The 10,213-nt window shown below is 45.1% G+C and overlaps 1 pseudogene; it reads right to left on the bottom strand.

Moving 5' to 3' along the window:
* Positions 1-2,375: 2,375 nt before the first annotated feature.
* On the bottom strand, positions 2,376-3,320 carry LOC146833355 (syncytin-1-like; annotated as a pseudogene).
* Between the last annotated feature and the right edge of the window lie 6,893 nt (positions 3,321-10,213).

The following is a 10,213-nucleotide window of genomic DNA, read 5'->3' as shown; positions in this document are numbered from 1 at the left end:
TGTTTAAATAGGCCAGCTGCTTGTCAATGATGAAAACAGTTTTTAATGTTTGAAAAAGAACTCCCAAAGCTTCAGTCTGTTTTTGAAAAATTAAAAACGAATAACCTCCACACCGTCAGAGTTTTCTCCCATGGAGTGGGGGGCATTATTTTTTTACTGTGCGTCACCTCTAGGTTTTACCTAGCGGTGATCGACAGTAAAAACAAAATCATCCAATTGCCCACTCTAAATTGGGTGTGTGTTCAGATGGCTAACCTCCAACAGCCAGTGCTCTGTCAGGCCATCAGAGGAGTATGTCAGAGTATGAGCCGAATTAGCTTTATTGTTGACATACTTTCAGTCAGTGGTTAATTTGTAAGATAAAAAGTGCCGGGGCTCTCCTCCGGAGGCAGAGATAACAGGAGAAATGTGCTGGTGCAAACTGCCTCCTGACTAGAACCCTGGTACTTATTATTCTGGGGAGGACTTAGCCTAATGGCTAAAGCTGCCGATTTCGGAGCTGGTGAACCCGGTTAGAGGCTCGCCGTGGCTCAAAATACTATGATTTTATAGAAAATCATGTGCCTTCCAAATGAGTATGTCCTTAACTGGTGTTATAAGCACCGGTGCTGAGGATTAGGTGCCGGTGCTGAGCACTGGAAAGCACCTGCTTAAATTAAGCACTGCTTTCAGTCCGATTGTCCCTACATCGGGCGATGCGACCGTGAACTAGCGGGGAAGGATGTCGGCTTTGCAACTAAGTACCCTCTCCTCTTAACACCAAATTAGAGCCTTATATCTCAAAAACTTTTGAAAGAATTTACACCAAAACAACATATGCATGCTCTCTGAGTATATTCCTAGTTTACTGCCAAATTAGAGGCAAATCTGTTCAACGGTTTGGGTTGTAGTCATTAGGAAATTCTCCAATGTGCACACTTCCCTATGGAGGGTATGCCTGGGCAGTACAGTATGCAGTGTAAATAAATGTATAAGTGCCCTTACTGTGCACACTTCCCTATACGGTGTGTACCCACACTATGGAGACATGCTACATAGTGTCTATGTATGTGTGGCCTTTCTCTGCATATTTGCCTACACAATTTTATCTATGAATGCTCTCCATGTGCACAAGTCACTGGATATTGAAGGTGTGTATATTTCCTGTGCTCTGTTCAGTGTAAGCTAAGAAGCGCTTACCTATGATTTGTACTTGCATATATAACAGTTATAACCCACAATAATACTAAAACAATCATAGGCAGCAGTCAACAGCAAATTATAATGTGTTACTCTTAAATTCACCCAAGCCATATCTGCTAAACAATTGTCGCCTCAAACAAAAAAAATACCAGCCATCAGCAAATGAATAGGCAGGGAATAACTGAAGAGTTCTGTCACACATTGCTGGACAATTTGAGTCCACCACTGCAGGTCCCAAATATCTATACAAACGGACCACTTCTTTACATGTCTCATTGATACCCAGATATGACATGATAATAAAAATGTCCATCCCAACATATCTCCCTCTTCCTCTCCCTCCAGCCATACCAGCTCAGGACCACAACTGTACGTAAAATCTCAGATTGGACAGCCCAGTGCAGTAAACAGCTAAGCAGACTATATCATATGAAATACCATAAAGGGACCTTTAGAGCCGTTCAAAGCTAAAATCATACTGAAAACCATAAGAATGTGCATCTATCTCTCACACGTCATCATTCACAACATTGCCACGTCGAGCTGCATCCCATAACACAATAACTGCACCTCAGTGGAAGCTGCAATACCAAAAATGGGAGACCACAGTTCTGGAAGCAAGGAAACAAAAGATTTATTTAGTACAAAGGTTTGACAATCTCTAGAGATGGAAGAGTGTCCGAGACCCACTGTTTGCGTAGGTGTCAGGAGACTGTTCCATATGTCATTGGCATGCCACATCTCTTATAGGATGTGGACACTCCCCTCGTGTGCAGGGGGATGACAGAAAGTCCGTTGGTATGCAAGAATTCAGGTGTTTGGAGCAGAAATTCAGGTGTTGGAGGCAATGGAAAGTCCGGGGTATGCAGAAGTTCAGGAGGGCGCTGGACATATTCCTGTTTGGAGGCAGCTTTCATGCTCTGCGGGTAAGAAGGGTTTTGTGACCTGACCAGGTGTTAGGCCGTTGGCAGAGACAGACCGGTTAGGGACAGACCTGTTCTGCTGCCCATACAGGTTCCTGAGAAAAATGCGTGAGTGCAGTAGAAACCGGCCCAGGGTACCGACACGTGGTCATGTAGAAGACGATTTTGTGAGAGGTCAAGAAAGGGTTTTGTGAGCAAGATGGAGTTTATACACGGCAACATTTAGAAGTTTAGTTATTACAGTCCCTCCTCTTGCCGTGTGCAACATCATTAGTGAATGTCAATTTTACAGAGGTCTTCAAATGCCTGATGATATAGTACTTTGCTGTTTTCAGCCTGATGTGTCATAGGGGTGGATCTGCAAATGGAACCACACAGAGAACAGAGTGATGGGTCACAATGAATGCACAGGCAGCAAATGAAGACGGTACCCAAGGGGATCGTGAGGAACACCAGTATCTTCCATCCCCAAGTGATCAGAATGTTCCAAAAACCAGTTGTCCAGGTCCAAGGGGTCCCATTGTCTGGGCTTATTTCAGTGGCAATCCGGTGTAGTTTAGAAATTGCTTCATAGACAGAGGGTGATGAATCAGGAATATACACACAGCAACTGGCCCCGATGATGCGACAGGCTCCCCCCCGATCTGCCAGGATGACGTCGAGCACCATGCGATTCTGAAGGGAAACCATTTGTGTAGCATCGATCTCAGCTGTGTGTTGGGTCAGTATTCCTGCAGTGATGTTGGCAGTAGCTTCCAGGACCCTGGTGAGTCGTCTGGTGTTGAGACTGTTGGACATGGGACCCCAAAAAGGTAGAAGGCCCTTCAGGGCATCGCTGAATTGCTGGTTGCTGGTGTCGGTCTGGTCTATGTCTGGTACTCGTTTCCTCTGTCAGTGGTACAAGTTGTTTCTGTTAAATGTAGGTGGCAGTAGGAATGCAATATAGCATGTGCCACTCCAATCAGAAGGCAGCCAGGTGTAAGCTTTGTTTCCACATACAAAATGCAGTCCTGACGGAAGGCTGAGGTATGGGGTGAAGTTATTGTAAGTTATGGTAGTATTGCATAGACTGGTTCCTATAGGTATTTTCCCTTCACCTTGCAGGCACAGTATACCAGGACGTGGTGTAATTGAAATGGTGACTTCTTTCTCTTGGGTAGGAAAGAAAGTGTAACCCCAGGTGTCCTGCATAGGGGTGAAGTTAATAGCACGCATTTGTGGCGGGTCAGAGGCATTACAGATAGTATTATTTTTTGCATGGAGAGTCCAAAGAAAGGGTTGGAATGTGGTAAGGTTGCCTTTGTCATAACGTGATGGAAAAACTTTTGTAAAGTTGTACATCAGAGCACAAGTGTAGGCTGGAGTGGCGGGAAACACTAAGAATGAGATGGTGTGCTGAACTGCGTGAGGTAGGAGTCCACAAACATAATAGTCTGTTGCATTGGAAACCTGATTGAACTGGTGCAACATTTGAATAAAAGTATTATTATGAAACTCCAGGTGTCTGTTGAGGTGTGTGTCTGGCCAAGGCACGTGAGAATGTTCAGGTGGCGTTGGTGCAACTGTTGCTTGAGGTAATACAGTATGTTTGGCGGGGGCTGTTTCTTCAAGGATCCAAAATGATATACCAGCAATTATTGCAAGTATGGTCAGAATGAACAGTATTATGGTACGGGTACTGTAAACTCTCATTCTAGCTTTCTCCAGCGTTGGGGTAGTATCACGGGTGCATGTGACCTCTGGATTCATACTGTTCCTGTGTCGTTGATGGTTTTCTTCATCGGGGGGAACATTGGCAGACCTGGATGATGGCCCTTGTTGTTAATCATTGTTCAAGGGGGTGCGTAGTCTTTGGTACTCATGAATAGGACGGATCGTGACATATCCGGGTTTTGGGGAGATTGGTCCCACATTATCGTGACCTCCAGCCATAATAGCTCTACAAGTGTCCCGAGAGTACTACAATGTCCCTAATAGCTGCCGATAGTTGTTGGTTGCGTCACTAGCCAATATCTGCCCCGGTAAACCACTATTAGGGGTACCTTGGACACTCGGCCAGATTTTACTACCGCCCTGCAGCAACGGACAATGGAGTACTAACGGCCCTTGGAATTGGGTTTGTTCTTCAGCTTAGCCTTGGATCGGAGGTAGTATCCGTCTGTTCCCTTGTCACAGAGTTCCAACTCAGTGTGGCGATGCAAGCTTTTCGTGCCCTAGGACTTCCTTTTGGGCATGTAGCTGTTCCTTGGTGACAGGGTCCACTTTCCTGCAGTGGGAAGCATGCACCCACGATTTTCTCCCTTCCACTCTGATGGCTGTCCTTGTGGCCAGAAGCACCTGCAGAGGGCCCTCCAGCGTGGTTGTAGGGATTGGGTGCGGGCGAAGTTTTTCACCAGGACAAAGTCGCCAGGGAGGATGTAATGGCCTGGACCCTGGGATTTGTCCTCAGTAGTGGCCCGCACCTGTTCATGGATTAAAGACATGGTTTCAGTAAGTTCATACAAATAGTCAGTCAAAACTTCCTGCGGTAGGTGAGAAATGGACTTTGGAGAGGGTGCATTCCAAATGTTCATGGGTCGGCAAAAGACTACCTCGTATGGGGTGAGGTGGGATTTAGAATGTGGGACTGATCTAATAGATAGTAGTGCCAATGGAAGAGCATTGACCCAATTCAGTCCTGTTTCTGTTGCTATCTTAGCCAGTTTTTCTTTAAGGATCCCATTGTACCTCTCCACCAGCCCTGGTGCCTTGGGGTGAAAAGCTGCATGAAACTTTTGCTTGACCCCAGGCCCTCCCAAAATGTTCTTAACTGTTTGTCCAATAAAATGGGACCCTCTGTCACTTTGCATTAATCTACAAAGGCCATATCTAGGGAACAATTCTTTCAATAACACCTTAGCTGTAGTGATGGCCGTGTTATCCTTTGTGGGGTATGCCTCCACCCATTTGCTAAAGGCACAGACTACCACTAATGCATATTTGTAGCTATTGACTCTGTTTAACTGTATATAGTCCATCTGAAGGACTTCAAACGGTGCAGTAGGCAGAGCGAACCCTGCCATTGGAACTTTAGTTCCCTGACCTATGTTGTGTCAGAGACATGTGAGGCACTGCTTGACAAACCGCTCTGCTGACGGGCGGAGTCGGTGGTAGTCCCATACTTCCTTGATCATGGTTCACATGGCCTGTGAACCAATATGTGCGGGTAAGTGAGTCATAGTGAGTAATGGAATTACGTAAGCCTGTGGTAATTTCCATTTGAGCATATCTTGGGACCTCCAGCACCCCTCTTCATCCATCGTTCCATCTGTTTCCCACTGAGCCTTTTCTTCAGGAGTGGCTGAACGCTGTATGTCAATTATCTGCTGTCTAGCGTCATGCCAATTCTCGGTGTGTGACTTAAGGACGTATACTCGAGCTGGTACTTCCCCCAATGCTGTTTGTCTCACTATCTTATCTGCTAAGGCATTTCCTTGCCCTACTTCATCTGTCACCCTTTTGTGAGCTGCACATTTGATTACTGCCAATTTGGTTGGTAAAGTGATCGCTTCCAAAAGGGCATTGATAAGGTCGCCATGCTGAATAGGGGTGTCATGGGAAGTAAGAAAACCTTGTTCTTTCCATAGCAGGGCAAAATTATGTACCACGCCAAAAGCATATTGGCTGTCGGTATATATATTTACTGTCATATTGGTACTAAGGATGCATGCTCGTGTAAGGGCTGTTATTTCCGCTGCCTGGGCTGATTTCTGAAGAATTCTAGCTGTTTCCATTACTGTAAGGGCTGTAGTGACTGCATAGGCAGTATTTTTAGACAAGACCCATCCACCCATAAGTGGCCTTCTGCCTGTGGGAAAGCTGTATCTTTCAGATCCACCCGACTTTTTGTTTCAGCTTCAGTATGGAATACGCAGTCATGGTGGGGTGGCTGTGTGAGGGGATCAGTAGTTGGTAGGGGTAAGAGTGTGGCTGGGTTAAGGGTGGTACAACGTTGTATTGTGATATGGGGGTTAAGAAGGGTGAGTTCATATCCATGTAATCGGGCACTGGTGAGATGTTGTGTCTTGGTTTTGTTGAGCAATATGTCCACCGAGTGGGGGACAAGAACCGTCAAGGGGGATCCCAAAACAATGCCCTCCGTCTGTCGCACCGCCACTATCATGGCCGCTACAGCGCGTAGACAGGTAACAGAAGCAACAGGATCTAAGACTGCAGAAAAGTACGCACACGGTCGCTTGTGTGTGCCATGTGTCTGACAGAGGAGTGAAAGGCTGCATCCAGATCGTTTGTGTGCAAAAAGGAAAAATTGTTTTTGATAGTCAGGAGTACCTAGCACAGGAGCAGAGCACAGGGCCTGGCGTAGTGTCATGAATGCTTCTGTGTGCTAGGTGGTCCAGGGGACGGGGTCAGATACATCTCTGGTGACTAGGGAAAGAAGTGGTTTAATGATGAGGGAGAAATTAGGGACCCATTGTCTACAAAAGGAGGTCAGTCCTATGAGTGCTCTGACATCTCGTTGGGTGACAGGAGTTGGAAAATTTCGAATAGTTTGAATCCTATCTGGTGTAAGAGTGCGTCCCTCCTCAGACAATAAGTGACCCAAATAGGTCACTTGTTGTTTACAATACTGTAGTTTGTCTTTATAAACCTTGTGTCCCTTAGCAGCAAGAAACTGGAGGGTGAGCATGGATGCTTTGCAGGCAAGTTGTGTTGTGTCTGCTGCTAAAAGAATGTCATCTACATATTGAATTAACGCCACTCCCTGCGGAAGCTGAATCTGATCCAGTTGTGTTTTTAAAGCCTAGCCATAGATTCTGGGACTTTCAGTGTAGCCTTGAGGAGCTCTACAGAATCTATATGAGACATTCAATAATATAAATCCAAAAAGAAAACGGGAATCCTTGTGTATAGGAATAGAGAAGAATGCGTTTTTAAGTTCTATAACTGTGAATACTCTAGCTGTTGGTGGGATCATGGTGAGAATGGTGGTAATGTCAGAAACTACAGGGAATTGAGGCTGCACTATTTTGTTAATAGCTCGCAAATCAATCACAAATCTATATATCTTTTGTCCTGTAGAGGAACGTTTAAGAACTGGGAGAATAGGACTGTTACAGACATTTCCTGGTACCTGTTCCACTACACCAGCGAGTATGAGGTCCTGAACAATGGTTTGGAGGGCGACCTCTCCCTCTTTAGATATTTTACACTGTGGGATCCTTGGTAGAGTTACTCCTGGTTTTACGGTGATATGCACTGGAGGCATTTGGATGGACCCAACGTCTGTGTCGGAGGTTGCCCATAGACAGGGGGAAATAGTCGCCAAATCATCTTGCATGTGTGATAACTGTAAAAGCTGGGCAGAAGCAGAAGGTGCAATGTTATCGTACAGTATTAGCCGAACGTTGTTCGGTGAACACCGAATGGTAGCTCTATAGTGTTTCAACAGATCCAAGCCTAGCAGGTTCTCTGGGCATTGCGAAGACAGTAAAAAGGTAGCTGAAGTTTGTTCGCCCTGTATTGAGAATGGTGTTGGGTAGGACAAGGAATTGACAGAGGGCTGACCATCGCATCCAGTCGATGTAATGAGTTTGCCGGATGGAGGAGCCCTCGGGATCAGTGGTGTGGTTAGAGTGCTACGAGATGCTCCTGTGTCTATTAGAAAAGGTCCCGCTGACCCTGCAACTGACGCTGTAATGTATGGTCCCTGTTGATCTACAGGTACTTCCACTGGTTCCTTCCCCCATCCTAGACTGTCCTATGCTGTCCAATACAGGGATGACATTTCAATATTATCCTCAGTATAGTCCTGAACAGTAGCTTGAAGTTCTTGCTGTCTTGGGCCCTTATCGAATCTATTCTCCCTATAAAGTGGTGTAGTTTGTGTTGGGGTACTATGTGTTCTGGGTTGAGTTTTCCCTGAAGCGATGTTGGCTGCTAGAATCCTACAATCACCTTTCCAGTGCCCTGGTCTTTTACAATAAGCGCAGATGTCAGTAGGTTGAGGGCCTAGTCTGGGTAGTTGACGTGGGGTTCCTGAGGTATGTTGTTTAGGTTGGGGGTATGAGACCGTTGGTCTGGATATATTGCTGTTGGTGCGACGCGTATCTAATTGACTAAGTAACACTTGTTCTTTTAATTTCTTCTTTTTGTTCTCTTTCTCATCTTCCGCTGTCTTATTCGGTGTCTCGTAATATTGAGCCATAGTCAGAATAGTGGCCGGAGTGGCCGCTGGCCAACTACTTTCACTAGATGTTAGTCTGTTCCCCACTGAAGGTAACAGACCCTTTACAAAAGTTTGAATTAAGAGATGTCTGCCAGTTTCAGTGGTCACATCCTGACCACTGAAGTCAGCGTATGCTTTTCCCAGCCTTATGAAATAGTCAGAGACTGACTCATCCTGGTTCTGTTTACAGGCAGCAAGTAATGTCCTGTCTATTTTCCTCTCAGGTGCCATTGTTTTCAATTTTGTCAACAATCTTTGGGGCAATTTTAAAATAGTATCGTGTGGCTTTTCGCCTGGTTTCCTATTCGTATCTTTGAGTGCCAACTCTTCCCATGTATCCCCAAGGGTTACCTGGTCATCTGTAAACCGTAGGGGTTTCCACAGCTCGGCTGGAAGTATAAGTCCGAAAAACTGTATTATGTCTGTTAAAGTCAGTGTATATGAGCTTAGAATCTGTTGGACGCTTTCATAGAATCCTGTGGGATTCTTTCGGATATCAGGGATGTCCTTCCGCAGCTGCAACATTTCTACCTTGGTCCAGGGGGTGTATACAAAATTGAACAAACATCTAGAACACGCATTGGGATCATTAGGGTTAGTAACATTAGACCCATCGCCCCGAGGTGGGACAAAAATGGGTGCTGCTTCTTTAACAGGCATTTGTTGTATCTTTTCAATAGGTTCTACCTCGTTGGAATGGCTTTCTCTATGTAAAGCGGTTTTAACCATTGTCAATAAAGTATCTCTTTCATCTTTTGTTGACCCACCACTTTCTACCGCATGATAGAGTTTGCGAAACGCCGTAAGTGTATCTATATCTGTATCATCATGTTTAGCCATTAGGTGATAAGCCATCCTCTCTAGTAGGTAGCTTTTCCCTACCACTTGGATCTGTTCATCGGTTGCACTGTGTATGTCTGTTGGGGTGGCACCTTTGTATATTAGCTGCTGGGCGCTGTGATTTATTCTTTTCCTGTCGTGGCTTCTTAATCGTGGGGGATGGTTTTGTCTATATTCACTAGTATCGGAATCATGACCTAGTACCAGAGATTCCGACTCAGAGTCTGAATCTTTGGCAGACGGGGGTCGCTTCTTTTGTTTTTTTACTTTTAATTTTACCACTGGTTCAGCAATAGTGAGAGGGACGGGATCTTGTTCGCCAACCAGAGGAATCAGGGCAGTGGCTTCAAATGGCTGAACAGGTTGATTTTGTGCGTTTGGGAGTACATTAGAAATGACGGGTGGAGGCTGTAGCGGTTGCATTAACGATTGTGGTTGATAAGCGGGGGGTCTAGAATACAATAGTGCATCCTCTTCGTCTTGTTTAGTGGGTAGTACCGGATATTGACCTGTTATGTTTAACCTATATTCTCTGTCATGTCTCTCTTTATTACGCTCTATTTCCTTCCTCCTAAGGGCTGCTATGTCTGATTGGGGTGTTCTCTTTTTCTGGTTATTCTCTTTAGCCTGGGCTTTCCTAATTCTCTCGTGTATTTCTTTCCTCCAAAGCCCAAAAGAATCAAACATACTTGCTCTAACCTTGCGCCGGTGAAGTTGTTTTTCTAGGTACATTATTTGCGGAATTTCAAATGACCCAAACTCTGGCCATTGTAAATCTACATTTGATTTTGTGTATTTCCGCCACGATTTTGTGTAAATAATGCCAGAATTACCATACTTTATGTACATTTCCTTATTAGGGGTTCCTTCCGGAGGAGCCGGCTGACTGTCTTCGAGAGTATCTTGGCCATGAAAACAGCAACATAATTTCCTTAATCTGTTAGAGACAGGGATGTCTATGATATAGGTATCGACAAGGATATTCTTTTATGACTGCAATTTGTTCAAAATTGAGAACACATTACCTGTCCTTCGGTGTTTG

This window comes from Triturus cristatus, chromosome 4_2, assembly GCF_964204655.1.
Source record: "Triturus cristatus chromosome 4_2, aTriCri1.1, whole genome shotgun sequence".
In the NCBI taxonomy this organism is placed as follows: Eukaryota; Metazoa; Chordata; class Amphibia; order Caudata; family Salamandridae; genus Triturus; species Triturus cristatus.
This window is presented reverse-complemented; position numbering and strand designations above follow the sequence as displayed.